This window comes from Phocoena phocoena, chromosome 4 (assembly GCF_963924675.1).
Source record: "Phocoena phocoena chromosome 4, mPhoPho1.1, whole genome shotgun sequence".
In the NCBI taxonomy this organism is placed as follows: Eukaryota; Metazoa; Chordata; class Mammalia; order Artiodactyla; family Phocoenidae; genus Phocoena; species Phocoena phocoena.
Window position 1 is genome coordinate 16,375,440 of NC_089222.1, and position 14,468 is coordinate 16,389,907.

The 14,468-nt window shown below is 49.7% G+C and overlaps 1 protein-coding gene across 1 annotated transcript in view; it reads left to right on the forward strand.

The window, feature by feature from the left end:
- Positions 1-14,468, forward strand: part of BFSP2 (beaded filament structural protein 2) — a 65,845-nt gene that overhangs the window by 12,990 nt on the left and 38,387 nt on the right. The gene's annotated exons all lie outside the window — the stretch shown is intronic.

The window sequence follows — 14,468 nt, forward strand, 5'->3', positions numbered from 1 at the left end:
CATAATAAAAATGAAGATAGAATATCTACCTCCTAGAATTGGTCCATAGGTATTAAATGAAATAATGTATATAAATTGCTGGGTGCATAAGCAATACCCAGTTAAAGTTTGTGGAATTGAATAAACAAGAAGATAGAAACACTGAGTGGGTAACAACATAAACAACTGTGTTCATATACATGAGTTCATCAGTGGTTCAAACCACAGACACTGCAGGAGGTTAGAGAATGAGTGGGGTACTAACCAGCCCTCAGAGGTGCCCCAGGAAATGGAGATGAAAAGTGAGACCCAACGAACCTGCCAGAAGCTCGGCATGGACCAAGTTGGGAGTCAGGACCAGGCATGACCATCTGCAGGGCAATCTGCATGTGGGGTTGACTCCTCAGCTGTCAAAGGGAAAGTCTGCACTGGACACTTTGTTAAAATCAGCAAGACAGGTTTTATTCAGACTACAGCAGTAGGGAGAGAGACTTCAGAATAGAACTGAGAACACTGAAGGAGGTTGAGGGAGGGTGGTCTAGGTAATTCGGCCATCCGTGTTTGCTACCTGGCACTAATACAGAGGAGAAACACACTTCTCATATCTTTATGACACGAGCAAATTGGAGGAAGTGCCCCCCAAAGTTAGCATCATACCCTCCTACAGGAACCCAGATATTTGCATTTCACAGGTCCTGGAGGAAACATTCTGGGTTGTTGGAGATTCATATCTTGAAGGAGTAGAGAAAGCATTTACAGTTCCAAGTTTCCTAAAGCAATCGTCTAAGAAAAGGTAGGTCAGGAGCCTCTTGTCAGGTTTTGGCTGGAACAGTAAATTCTTTTGGCAGCCTAAGCTTTCTCAGGCAGGCATTTCAAGATGGCTGGGGTCATCCTAGGGACATGGCCTGGAGCAAATGGAAGCCATGCTAGCGTCTGGTCAGGTCTCCTAGTGGAGGGAGGGCGTGGCTGGAGGGTGCTGTGCAGTTTTCAGGTCTCACCTCCAAGCGCCAAGCTCTCCCGGTCTGTACCCCTCCTCCCTCAGCTCTCTATTCCAAGAGTGTTACACCACAGCGCACAAAAGGCAGCCCACAGGGGCTGGGCAGTGAGGGCTGAATACAGAACCAGGCAGGCTCAAGGTTTCAAATCAGAACCCTGAAGAGAAATACTAGAAACAGGCCGAATGCTCCATAGGCTAAATAATGCAGCACAATCCTCTGCAGTTGTAAGAAAGAAACAAGGAAGCTCGCTATGTACTACTGATGGGTAGCTAGCACCAATCTATATTTTTTTGAATAAAAAGGCAGACTGAAAACCTGTGTGTGCTATGCCACTGTTTGTGTTTAATAAAAAAAGGAAGGAAGGAAGGAAGGGAGGGAGGGAGGGAGGGAGGGAGGGAGGGAAGGAGGGAGGAAGGAAGGTGGGAGGGCAGACCCTCTCTGGAGCACACACAAAGTGGTGGCAAAGGATGCTTCTAGTGTGGGGCTGGGTGACTGGAGATAGAGGCAGAAGCAGGCTTACTTTGGACTCCTGCACTGTTAGAATGTTTTATCTTAAAAGAAAATTAAGTTATAAATAAAACTCCTGCCAATGACTTGTCACTGAGGGCCAGAGAGGGGAGGGGGTATTCCAGCCAGGTCCAGGGCTGCTGAAGTCCCCATAGGCTCACAGAAGTACCAAACCAGGTGGGAGGAGGAAGTCTTCTCCACAGCCTCCTCTCAAGACAAAACCCCTACAAAGTTCAAGAGCCGTGTACAAGAGCAATAGGAAGGACCTCCTCCTGGCCTGTACTCTCCAGAAAAACTAAGTTAAAACTTAACCCAGGCAAGTGCCGAGGACACACGTGGTGCCTCTGTATGGGGAGTTATTCAAAGAATGGCTGAACCCAGCAGAATGTAATCCAGGGCCCCCGGCGTTGCCCCAGAGGGTTTATGCTGATCCACTGAAGTTGAGGACTCAATTTGGGAAAATAAAACCTAGTTTATCGTTGTCTGGCTGGGGAAAAGCACATAAATATTCATTTATCTGGCTGTAAACGAGTTGGTAGAGCTGAGTGTCACAAATGCATTATTCAGGAGAAATGAAAAGTTATTTCAGCCACTATCAGTAAGTAATGAAAAGCAGTGCGCAGGGAGTGGAAAACTCCATCACAAAACCAACCTGCTATCGGAAAACTGGTCATTTTTATTTATTTATTTCAGGGACCAGTGAATAACCACCTAAATAAGTTTTAAGGGAAACAAAACACTACAGCCTGGAGAGAGAAATGAAGTTAGAAAGGCCCCCTCTCAGCAGACTCTGGGCAAAGTTACACTGGAGGTGAAGAACACTCACCCTCCTCCCCTGCCCACCCCCCACCCCCCACCCCCATCCCAGAGCACCCGAGGCCCCGCCCTCACTCGCCCTCCCTGGCTGCCCAGAGCACAAGGCCTCACCACCAGCCTTTAATTGTGTCATCTCTTCATCTCCCACCCCTCCTGGTAAGGGCCTGATCTCGGGTGGCCTCGGCCTGCAGTGGCTTGAAGCAGGATTCCTGTTCCCAGCCAGAGATTGAAGTCAGACCTCGGCAGTGAGAGCGCTGAATCCTGGCCACTAGACCACCAGAGAGAGTGGCCAGTGACAAGGCCCTGGCCCGTCAGCCTTGTAGAAATGAATTTTCATCAAGAGACGGAAAGTAGTGAAACAAGTAATGTGTTTATCAGGAGTAAAAAGAGTACGTGTGAATAGACTCACCTGGGCGGGCTCAGAGGGAGAGTCGTGCCCTCGTGGTAGTTTGAATCACTTTTTTTTTTTTTTTTTTTTTTTTTTTTTGCGGTACGCGGGCCTCTCACTGTTGTGGCCTCTCCCGTTGCGGAGCACAGGCTCCGGACACGCAGGCTCAGCAGCCATGGCTCACGGGCCCAGCCGCTCTGCAGCATGTGGGATCTTCCCAGACCAGGGCATGAACCTGTGTCCCCTGCATCGGCAGGCGGACTCGCAACCACTGAGACACCAGGGAAGCCCTTAAATCACCTGTATGGGACATTTCTTCCGGGTTTCCTCTGGCCAATCATCTTGCTTTGCCTGGCTCTGAGTCCGTATCTGGTATATCTGGTGTAACTCAGCGTCCTCCCCTGTGTGCATGTGCATCTCAGCCAAGATGGATTCTAGTGAAGAGGCCTATGGGTAGGTTGACATCAACTACTATGGGATGATGCCCCTCCCCTTTTGGTCCCCGAGGAGCCTTTCTGCGCATGTGTAGTTAGGAAGTTCTCCTTGACCTCAGAATGAGGGACACGTGGTCTCTTTGTCTCTTAACTGGGCAGAGCTCGGCTCCTCTTCCCTCCTGCTATTGTCTTCAGCATGGAGTGTCTGTCCACAGGGGACCAACTCCAGTGGCTCAGCCTGGGGCCCATCCATCTCCTGCCTCAGGCCCACTGCTCCAGCCTGCTCCCAGCCACTCTGAGGAGGAAGTTTATCTGATAAATGAATTGACTGTTACTTGGGGAGAGATGTGTCTCTTAACTCACTAGCACTGGTTCATGTACAGAATGAAGGTGGAAACAGCTTTTAGCCCATCGGTGGCTGTGAGGTATGAATGAGACAAGGGAGTAAAGTTCCTGGCCCTGGCCCCGAAGAGCACTGCCTGCAGAGTGAATTGCTCCTGGTGGGATTTCAGTGCCCACAGGTGACTGGGAGGGAGCCAGGAGGCCCCCAGCACACCCAGGGCTAGGCAGGCCAGTCACTCACTGCAGAGGGCAAACCCCCAATTCCCGGGGTCTCTACCCAGGTCCCAGCCACCCTCTGGAGCAGACACAGGTGTCCTTGGGGCTCTACACGGTTCCCTCCAGTGTCTCCTAGCAGAATCCTGCTCTGATAAGACCCATGGAGATGAGCTGTGCACACTGTCACTATAAGCCGCTGGCCTCCGGTAGGACTCTCATTTCTGCGCGACACCTGCAAGTATTAACAGGAACTTTTACTCACTGCCTCAATGGATTCTCTCGACAATGTCTATGTCACCCAGGAAGATGGGGGAATGCCCACTGGATCAGTCTGCAAGGGCCGCCTAACAAAGTAACACAGACTGGGTGATACTGCAAGGCTTAAACTACAGAAACTTATTTTCTCACAGTCCTGGAGGCTGGAAGTCTGAGATCAAGGTGTCTGCAGGATTGTTCCCTCTGAGGCTTCACTTCTTGCCTTATAGGTGGCCATCTTCTTCCTGTGTCTTCTTGTGGTCTTCCCTCTACACCTATGTCCAAATTTGCTTGTCTTATAAAGACACCAGTCATATCAGACTACGGTGACCTCATTTTAACTTACCTCTTTAAAGGCCCTCTCCCCAAATGCAGTCACATTCTGAGGTACTAGGGGTTAGGACTTCAACATGTTGATTGGGATAGGGGACACAATGCAGGCCATAACATCCATTTTATAGACAAAGAAACTGAGGCCCACAGAGATTAAGTTCCTCACTGAGTTAGTGTCCCAGCCAGGACTAACTCAGTATGTTGTCTGTCCCCCCATACTTATGAAAAGCCTCCTGTTAATCTCATTTGAAAGACCCCAGACTCTAAAGGGTAAACAGGCCAGGGATGGCTTGAGTGCCCACTGCTTGAGAAGGTAGAGTCGTGGTCAGTCAGGACCGTTCTCTGAGAGGAGTTTAAACTCTGAGATGAGCCTCCTTTTTCTCCATTTCTCTGCCTCTTTCAATTTGGGAGAAACTGCCAGAAACAGTGATTGATCCTTACCCAAACTCACTCTAACTGGAACTAATGGCTCTAGCGAGGATGTGTGAGGCTGGGCGCCTTCCAGCTGTCACACCGCTCGGTACTGGGACTTGAAAGTTTAATGGCTTGGCTGTCAGGAATGATGCAGCCCCCTAGGGATTTCTGTTTTCCTTTTTCAGTGATTTTTAATTCTCAGAAAAATGTGCTGAGCAGTCGGCCCTGGAGGCGGAACCTCTCTCTGAGCAGAGCTGAGGAACTCCCCGTGGTGCAGCTCCGCATGGGCAGTGGGCGCCTGCGTGGGGTGGTAGGAGTGCCCCTCAGAAAACGTGCACCTACACCACAGTTTCCCACAGACCGCTGGGCTGGAGCTCCGGTTCCCTGCGGGGGTGATCGTCTCCCACCACACCTAGATCCATGAGCCCCTTGAAGACCTGAGGGGTCTTTCTGGGAGGTGAGAGGCCACACCCAGTGGGAGGCCCCCAGTGCTGACCCCCAAGGGCCTGGATCTGGGAGTGAGGCAGGCACCTGCTACAGCCACGCAGACCACCAAAAGCACATGGCTATGGGGACAAAGTCAGGGTTATCACTTGCTGCAGCAGGAGAGAAACTCTGGGGGAACCTGGGACGTCTCAGGAAGAGGGAATGGAAGGGGCTTGTTGTGAGGTTTGGGTCTGTACTGGGTGATCTGGGGGAAGTTAAGAGTAAGGACTTGTTCTGCATTTGATGCTGTCAGGAACCGGGGGCTCTTGGACGACTGGGTAGCTTACAGTTTGTACCCAGTGGACAGGAGTGAAGCAGGTCTAGAGCTGTCGTGGGTAAACAATAGTCCCTCACGGAGCTGGCTGGAAGGCGCGAGTTGAGTCTGTGTGGCTGCAGAGCGTCCTTGCCTCTCCATTCAGATGCAGTCACGGCGTGGTCTTGTCTCTGTGCCCTCCCACCAGGATCACAGAGTACCTGTCTGCTGGTCGCTGATACACTGTGAGCGTTCGTGTGCAGGCAACAGTGTCGTGGCCCAGCTGTTAGCCGCTGCTGCCCGCTGTCAGGGCCAGGGATTTGCTTCCTCCAGCTAGACTGAGCTTCCTGAGCCCCGTCCTCAGCGGCAGGAGGGAGGGCTCGGGACAGAGCTGGTGCGTCAGGGTCTCTGCCTCACAGTGGCTACGCAGGGCTCTCCAGGCTGGGACCGAGGTGCAGTTTCTTTGGGAAGCAGGACCCACTGTGACCTCAGAAATGCTGGATCCCACACTCCTGCCTGTGTCACCTTCTCCCCTGGGAGTCAGTCGCACGCCTCTGCGGTAAATGAGGAGAACAGAGTGACTGAGAAGGGCGGTGTGGTGCCCTCAGACAGAGCCACCAGCTTTGTCCTTCCCCCATGGGAGGCCCTTACCTCAAGTTGAGGGGGGTAATCCCTATTTCATAGAACTGCTGTGAGGATTCTGGCAGGTAATGCAGGGGAACTAGAAAGTAAGCTTCCAGAGGGCAGGAACTTGGCCTCTCTATTCCCTGATCTTTCTCTGGTGCCCTGGACAGTGCCTGGCACATAGTAGATGCACAACAAATAGTGATTAAATCAAAAAGACGTGCCCAGAAAAGTAATTAGTTAATAAGAGGTTTTCTATTTCTATTATATTTGTTTTCTAGGGCTGCCATAACAAAGTATCACAGGAGCTTCCCTGGTGGTCCAGTGGTTAAGACTCCACACTTCCACTGCAGGGCGTGTGGGAACTAAGATCCCATGTGCCGCGTGGTGCGGCCAAAATAATAATTTTTAAACAGAAACAAAGTATCACAAACTGTGTGGCTTAAACAACAGAACTTGATTCTCTCCCAGTCCTGGAGGCTGGAAGTTGGAAGTCTAGGTGTCAGTAGGGTTGGTTCCTCCTGAGGGTTCTGAGGGAGAATATGCTCCAGGCTTCTTTTCTACCTTCTGATGGAGGCCACATCCTTGGCATTCCTTGGCTTGTAGATGTATTAGTTCAGTCTCCACCTTCCTTCTCCCTGTGTGTCAGTGTCCAAATTTCCCTCTTATAAGGACATCAACTCACATTGGCCTAGGGTCCACCTTAATGACCTCATCTCCACTTGATTACATCTGCAAAAATCTTATTTCCAAATCAGGTTGCATTTACAGGTATTCAGTAGGGGTTAGGACTTTAACATATCTTTTGGGTGGTACACAGTTCCACCCATAACAATAGCTATTGTTTTTATCACCTTATAGTCCTGATTTCCAACATTTTATCCTATTTCCTCAAATGCCATTTTGAAGGTTCCAGAAATGCGAATATTTCTGCACCTAATCCACCTCACCCTCACTTCCTTTTGCACTTGAAATCAGATCCCAAATCCTATGAAACCACACAGAGCTTGGGGTTCAGAAAGGAAAGCCATGGTACAGACAGCCATGGTACAGAGAGTCCGAGAGACTACTATTCATATAGTTGAAACAGTAAATGCTACTAAGTTGCTGTGTGATCTTGGACAAGTTACTCCACCTCTCTGAACCTCAGTTTCCTTAACTGTTAAATGAAGAGATTGGGTCAAACTGACATCTCCTTGCAGACACACAGGGAATAGGCCAGATTCCCTTTCATAACTCCTTCGAGCAGGTGGTCACTTTACCACACTCTCCATGGGCATGAAGATTCCAAACACAGCTGACTCCCATGTCTGTCTTCACTTTGTGCTGCTAACTGGCTGCGTGCCCTGAGGCAAACCCCTTTCTCTCCAAGGTTCCTCACCTATAAAATGAGAAGGTGGAATTCTCTGCTCTCCGAAGCCTTGACCCTAGACCTTCCTGTCACAGTTCCTCGTTATTCCCAAGCAGTGGAGGACATCTAAGGGAAGAAACTGCACTCCCATGAGCCCAGTTCCCTAATCTATCGTGACTCTGCTAGTTGGCCACCTGGGATAGGAACGTTCAGTACGTGTTGGCCGCCTCCTTCATTTTCAAGGGTCAGGTGGTGGCCTGTGCCCCAGCATTAATGAAGCAGTTTTATTGAGCCCCCCCCCCCACCCACACCTGCCAGAATATATCTCAGGCCTTGCTAACTGTCAGTGAAGGGAGACATTGTTAGTCAGAGGGTTACTGAGAGAGCCCAGAGCCCACACCTGATCTGAGATCACAAAAACCCAGATTAAATGTAACCAACAGACACCTGGAATTTCCGACTTAAACAGTGCCCAGCATCATGCCTGACCTAAAGGTGGTACCAGATACAAGTGAACCTTCTTTCCTGTTCTCCAACATGCTCCCATGGCCCACTGCTGTCATTCATCACCAAGAGCAGAGGTATAGTCCGACGGGTCCTGAATCTAACCCCCGGCACAATGCCAGGTGCACGGAAAGCATGGGAGGGAGGGAGGGAGGAAGACAGACAGAGACAGTGCATCACAGTGATTCCTGACACAAGCTACAGAGTCCAAAAGAACTGCATTCAAATTCTGACTTTGCCATTGACTGGATTTGTGACCTAAAACAAATTTCTTAGCCTCTATGAATTTCAACATTCTCATCTGTAAAATATGAATAATAATATTTACTCTACAGGATTGTCATGGGAATTAAATAATTCACTTAGAGCACTTGGCTTAGCGTCTGGCCGGGCAAGCACTCGATAAACTGTGGTAGTAACTGACGTCACTGTTTGCAGTGGTTAAAATGATAATAACTGCTTGGATTGCAAGGCCCTCCTATTATTACCATCTGCTCAGCCAACTCCGCAGTACCCCAGGGAGAAGGAATTAGCAGTTGCACAGGGGCAATCAGAGATGAACCCTTGGTGTTTGGGACGCATCTCACCTTGTGGCAGAAATCCAAGAGTGGCCTCCAGGCCAAATCAGAGTGGTGGAGGAGCCCCAGGCGGCTGCCTCTGACTGGGTTCCCTTGGCAAGTGGCGCCACCTTCTGGCTGCTCCGGGAACTGTCTTGCACCCCTAGTCACCCAGCAGCAAAATGTGGTTTGTGCCAAGTTCTGGATGCCTAGAATCATCCCTTCCCTGCCGCAGCCACCCTGATCCGGTGAGGCCAGCCACGCACTTCATGCCGCCCCACATTCATTTCAGAATTTCCACGACAGCTCCCAATTTCCTGAGGATTCTACATCAACCATAAAATTGCACTTTACCCTGAGACTTTGCATACATTATCCAGCAAGTCTTAATTCTCTCCTGCTGCCATTTGTGGTGGGAGAAAACACACCCTCCTTTTCTCTTTCAGTTGCATTTTCTGTGGCTTTGGGTTTTAGGTGAGAGCTTGCATTTGGAGTAGGGGTCCTGAGTCTCACCTAGTCTCAGCACACTAAAGGCTTTGCCTGGGTCCCTAATCTCTCCACCTTCAGCTTCTGCATCTACAAAAGGACAGAGATAATTACACCTGCCATCATGGCCCCCACTCTTTTGAAATTTAAGGAGAATAACACGAGTGGGAAAAGCCTCTGTCAGTGTCAGAGATTAGGCTGCAGCTCCTCAGCCTGTGGGTGTAATTAGTGTCACATGTAACTACAGGATCTTAGTGATGTTGGTGCAAGCTGGCCCCGCCTCCTTCCTCACCAGCAGGCTCGACACTGTAACCTTTGTCATGGTGGCTGCTGTGGAGCTGGCACAGAATTCCTTTTTATTCTGTTCATTCCTCAGGCATTGATGGGTTGACTCTGCACCAGGCACTATGGAATTCAGATATTAAAGAGTCAAAATTCTTGGCCTCCAGGACCTGGAGATCAAGAGGGACAAGGAGTAAATAAATGAATCCACACATTGTTGAGAGCCTGCCGTATGCCAAGCACAGCGCTGGGCGTGCGATGGATGTCAACCGTGTGTTGAACAGGAGGGACTCACGAGGTCCACTTACAAAATCAGCTTTGGTTTGAAAGGAATTTCTTCCAAGGTCCCTTTCAACGTGTTCAGTGTGAGATAAATACTGTCTCCTGCCCGTGGTTGAGAACATGGATGGTCTCAGGATTTTTCTGATCACTTATAAGTAATTAAAAATTCTGTGCTCATTCTAAGTCACAGAACACTGTCTCAATCCAGTAAACAGCACAGCTAGTCAACTATTATTCAACCTGTGGACCCTCGTTCTCCCCTCCAAGGTGGGGACCAGCGTTCTCCCACCCCCACTCCCCCTGCTGTTTCTAACGCAGCCAGAGCGTAAGCAGGAAGGAAGGCGTGGAAAGGAGGGCAGCAAAGTCCTTTCCAGACACGCTGCTGTAAGATGGCTTCCCACCGTCTGGGTCTGGCTGTAGTTCAAACCAGATTCCTTCTCCTGGGGACACTTTCACGAGCTCTGCTGAGACTCCCGCTCCCCCGCCGGACCAGCCACTCCTCGGCTGGGGCCCCACGGCCTCCCCCACCCCACAGGTGCCCTCTCGCCAGGACCCCTCTCTGTGGATCCCAGGCCGCCATGCCTGTCGCGGGTTCCGCCTTTGCTACCGGGGCGGGTGCACCCTTGGGCACTGAAAGAGGGGTGAGTGGCTTCCCCGTCTGGGCTCAATCAATTTAACATTCTGCTACACATGCACATCTTTTAATCGTCTTGCTACTCTGGGGAGAAAGTTTCCTCATCCCCGTTCTACAAACAGGGACTTCTTTTAGAGCACACACATCCCCAACTAACCAAGACAGGGTTTGAAGTCCTGCATCTCTGGTCAAGGCCCACGGTTCTCCCATGAGTCCTCGCTGTGGTCGCTAAAGAGAGAAGGGCCTGGGCTTCCCTGGTGGCGCAGTGGTTGAGAGTCCGCCTGCCGATGCAGGGGACGCGGGTTCCTGCCCTGGTCCGGGAAGATTCCACATGCCGCGGAGCAGCTGGGCCCGTGAGCCACGGCCGCTGAGCCTGCGCGTCCGGAGCCTGTGCTCCTCAACGGGAGAGGCCACAACAGTGAGAGGCCCGCATACCGCAAAAAAAAAAAAAAAAAAAAGAGAGAGAGAGAGAGAGAAGGGCCTGCTGTGAGGCCTGGGGTCGGCCATCACGCCTCTCTGTGCCTTGGTTCTTCACCTTGCATGATCTCCGAAAGCCCTTTGCAATTCTAAAACTGCGTCATGGTATTTCTGAGTTGAGGCTTCCTGAAAGCTGACGGCAGAGAAGTCTACAGGGCCTCACCCTCAGCGTGGAAGGCAGCCCGGCAACTCAGCGCTCTACTTCCTGCTCTAATGCCCTGCGTCTCCTACAGGCCTATACCTTAAGCAAGCGTGGGGGAGAGAGACACCATTTAACTGGTGCTGGAGTTCTGCTCTCTCAGTGAGGATGTGCCCTGTGCCCAAGAGGTGGAAGGCGTGAATTTGCTTCCTCTTCAGACAGGCTCATTTCCCACGGGTCCCTCCTGGTGTGAGGGATATGCCTTGCTGAGTATGATAGGTGTTTCAAGAGAGGAGCTTTCCAGATAGCATGACTCCTCTTTTAAGTCAACTGTTTCATATGACGAAAAACCCCATCTGTGCTGGATGTATTGACTGTGGGTCCCCCAGATGGCACCCTCCTAAGGGATTTCCAAGGATAATTTCCAAGAACATGCACTGGCCGTGTTCTCCTAACACCTTGCTTTGGCACCGTCTGTAGGACTGCAGAGCACAGCCGCGCAGAGTACCCTGCATGTTCTCTGCTGTGTCCCCCTAGATCCTCACAGCCTCTCTGTGGAGTAGCAGAACTGGTGTTATTATCCCCTTTTACAGAGACGGAAACTGAGGCTCAGAGATGAGAAATCCGTGTCTAGTGATAACCAGAGCCAGGACTGGAACTCGGTTTCCTGTTCCAAGTCTAATACTTTGAGTTCTGTCCCCTCTTTCTTGCTGATGCTCATGCAAGAATGAGTGAGCATTTCTCTCCCTTCCCTAATTGTCTCCCTATCCAATCCCATTCCTGGACACGGTGTCCAAACCCACCTTCCTGTACTTCAACCAGCTTCGGGTATGGGAAGTGGGGTGGAGTCTCAGGCAAAGGAAAAATGAGGATTCTTCTAGAGTTCTTTCAGTAGACTGTTAGCCCCACACCCACCCTGCCAATCTACTGACCGGTCCATTCTACACCATCGTAATAAGTTGAGGTTATGTGTCCACATAACAAATAAATTGAGGTTATTTGTCCCCTTCATTAAATTAGCCTGGGTTAATTAAATTAAATTAGCAGACACAGGCTCAGGGGTAAAGCGTATTAATTCCTGATTGCCCTTAAGTGTCCCTTAAGCTCCAGTGAAGGGTAACAAAGGTAACGTTTATTGAGCACTTACTATATGCCAGGATTTGTTCTGAGGTTCTTGCATATCCTAACTCATTTGACCTCACATCAGCTTTATGAGGCCCATACTTTTATGACCCCCTTTTTAAAGAAGAGAAAACTCACAGACATAGAAAACAAATTTATGATTACCAAAAGGGAAGGAGAGAGGGAGGGATAAATTAAAGAGTTTGGGATTAACATATACACACAAATATATGTAAAATAGATAACCAACAAGGACCTACTGTATAGCACAGGGAACTCTACTCAATATTTTGTAATAACCTATAAGGGAAAAAAATCTGAAAAAGAATATATATATATACACACATAGCTGAACAACTGAGCTGTACACCTGAAACTAACACATTGTAAATCAACTATACTTTGATAAAAAAATAAAATTAAGAAAATAAAATAAAGATGAGGAAACTGAGGCACAGAACAGTTAAATAACTTTTGCAAGGTCACACAGCTAGGAGGTGACAGAGACAAGACTTTCAGCTTGGGTAGTTTGATTCCAGAGCCTGTGTGCCCAGCAACCCTCTAGATGGACGACAGCTCGCAGCATCCTGACCCTGGAGAGTTTCTGGGATGAGAAGTACACTTGTCTTAGATGGATTCCCAAGAGGCAGACCCCAAGTCTAGGACTTTACCAGGTGGCATGTTATGGAGGTGTCCCCGGGAAGCCTGTGAGGGAGGAGGGAGCAAGCAAACCATCTCAGGCCAAGGGCCAGCTTCAGGGCAACTCAGGAGGGGAAGTTCCACCTCAGAGTTGTCCCAACCCCAAGCAAGGGGCTTTCACACCCCATGCCTGTCAGTCATTCCCAGAGGACTCGCCCAGGGAACTGAAAAGTGGGCTCTGCTGGCCGGAGGGCACTGCTCCAAAAAAAGCCCCGACTGCGGACCCCGAGAAGTGAAAGCACAGGGAACCCACAGGCGCAAAATGAGTGGAAAAAACAATCCGAGGGGATGTGGCCGAGCGCTGAGAGTGTCTGCTCTAGCAGCCGCACCTGAAAGAGGGAAAAGGAGTTCGCAATCCGGTTTAAGCCTCAACAAGTACCCCACATATTTCTGGGCAACACAAATTCCTCCGATGTTGGCAAGCGCCCAGGAAACAAATCTTGTCAGAGGGTAGTCGAGGATAACTATTTCTGCAGGGCCTCCTCCCGGTAAACACAAAGTACCTCTCTGAGCCCACGTGACCGTGGCCATGTCCACGGGGCCGGCCCACGCCTCTGCAGCCACCTCCCAGCCCCAGCACACGCTGCGCTGCTCCGCCCCTCTCCCACGCAGGGAGAAACCCGCTCCATCTTCATGCGCGCTGCCCAGAAGCCTCTTCTGGAGCTCTAGAGGTCCCCCTTTGCTCCACCTAGTGGTCTCCCACCACCGCTGACCTGCCTTCTCCATCCAACTGTTCCAGCCACTCTTGCTCTACATGATAGGGGCCTAGGGCATGCCAGTCACTGCACTGATTTTCGTTCCCTCGTTGTTTTGTGACGTTATCTCATTCTTCTTAATCATGAAATATGTCAAACACATATAAAGGGGTGCCCAACATCCAAAAGTGTCCACCTTAATGTTATTTGCTACAGACCTCTTTTAAAAACACAAAATCAAAGATTCCAGATACAACTGAAACACCCTTTGTGCTGCTCCGTCCTGATTCCATTCCCCCCCGCAGACGCCACCACTGCTTTACATTTGGCACTTATCATTCCCAAAAGTGTTGTTTCAATTTTACTATATATGTATATAAATCCTTTATAGGATTGTTTTGCATGATTTTAAACTTTATATTCAATTGTATTACACTGTGTATTAGTCAGGGTTCTCCAGAAAAACAGAACCAATAGGATGTTTCGAGAGAGAGAGAGATTTATTTTAAGGAATTGGCTCACACTATAATGAGGCTAGAAGTCCAAAATCAAGGTGCCCGCAGGTTGGAGATCCAGGGAAGAGCTGTTGTTCCAGGTCAAGTCCAAAGGCCATCTGCCGGCTCTGGGGACCTCAGTTCAGAATAGTTTAGAATAGTTTGTTCTATTCAGGCCTTCAGTTGACTGGATGAGTCCCCGCCAACGTTGTGGAAGACAAGCCACTTTACTCAGAGCCACCAATTCAAATGTTCATCTCATCCAGAGTAGTGTTTGACCAAATCTCTGGGCACCATGGCCCAGCCAAATTGACACATAAAATTAACCGTCACACACTACTTCCTTCAGCAGCTTGCTTTCTTCACTCCTCATTTTGATTTTGAGATTTATCCATGTTTATACATAGAGCATTTCATTGTATTTATACCATAGATTATGAATTTTTCTGCTGATGGATAGAGGTTGCTTTCGGTTTCACTAAACAGGAGGGGCATGAACCTTCTCGTGCACACATGGGAGAGTCCCCCTAGGTCCGAGGTGGGCAAACTATAGGCAGAAATCTAACCAGGCGCCTGCTTTTGTAAATAAAGTTTGACTGGAACACAGTCACACCCGTTCATGTACTAATTGTCTAAGGCTGCTTTCATACTCCCAAGCAGAGATGTGTAGTTGCAACAAAGACCACAAAACCTAAAGTATT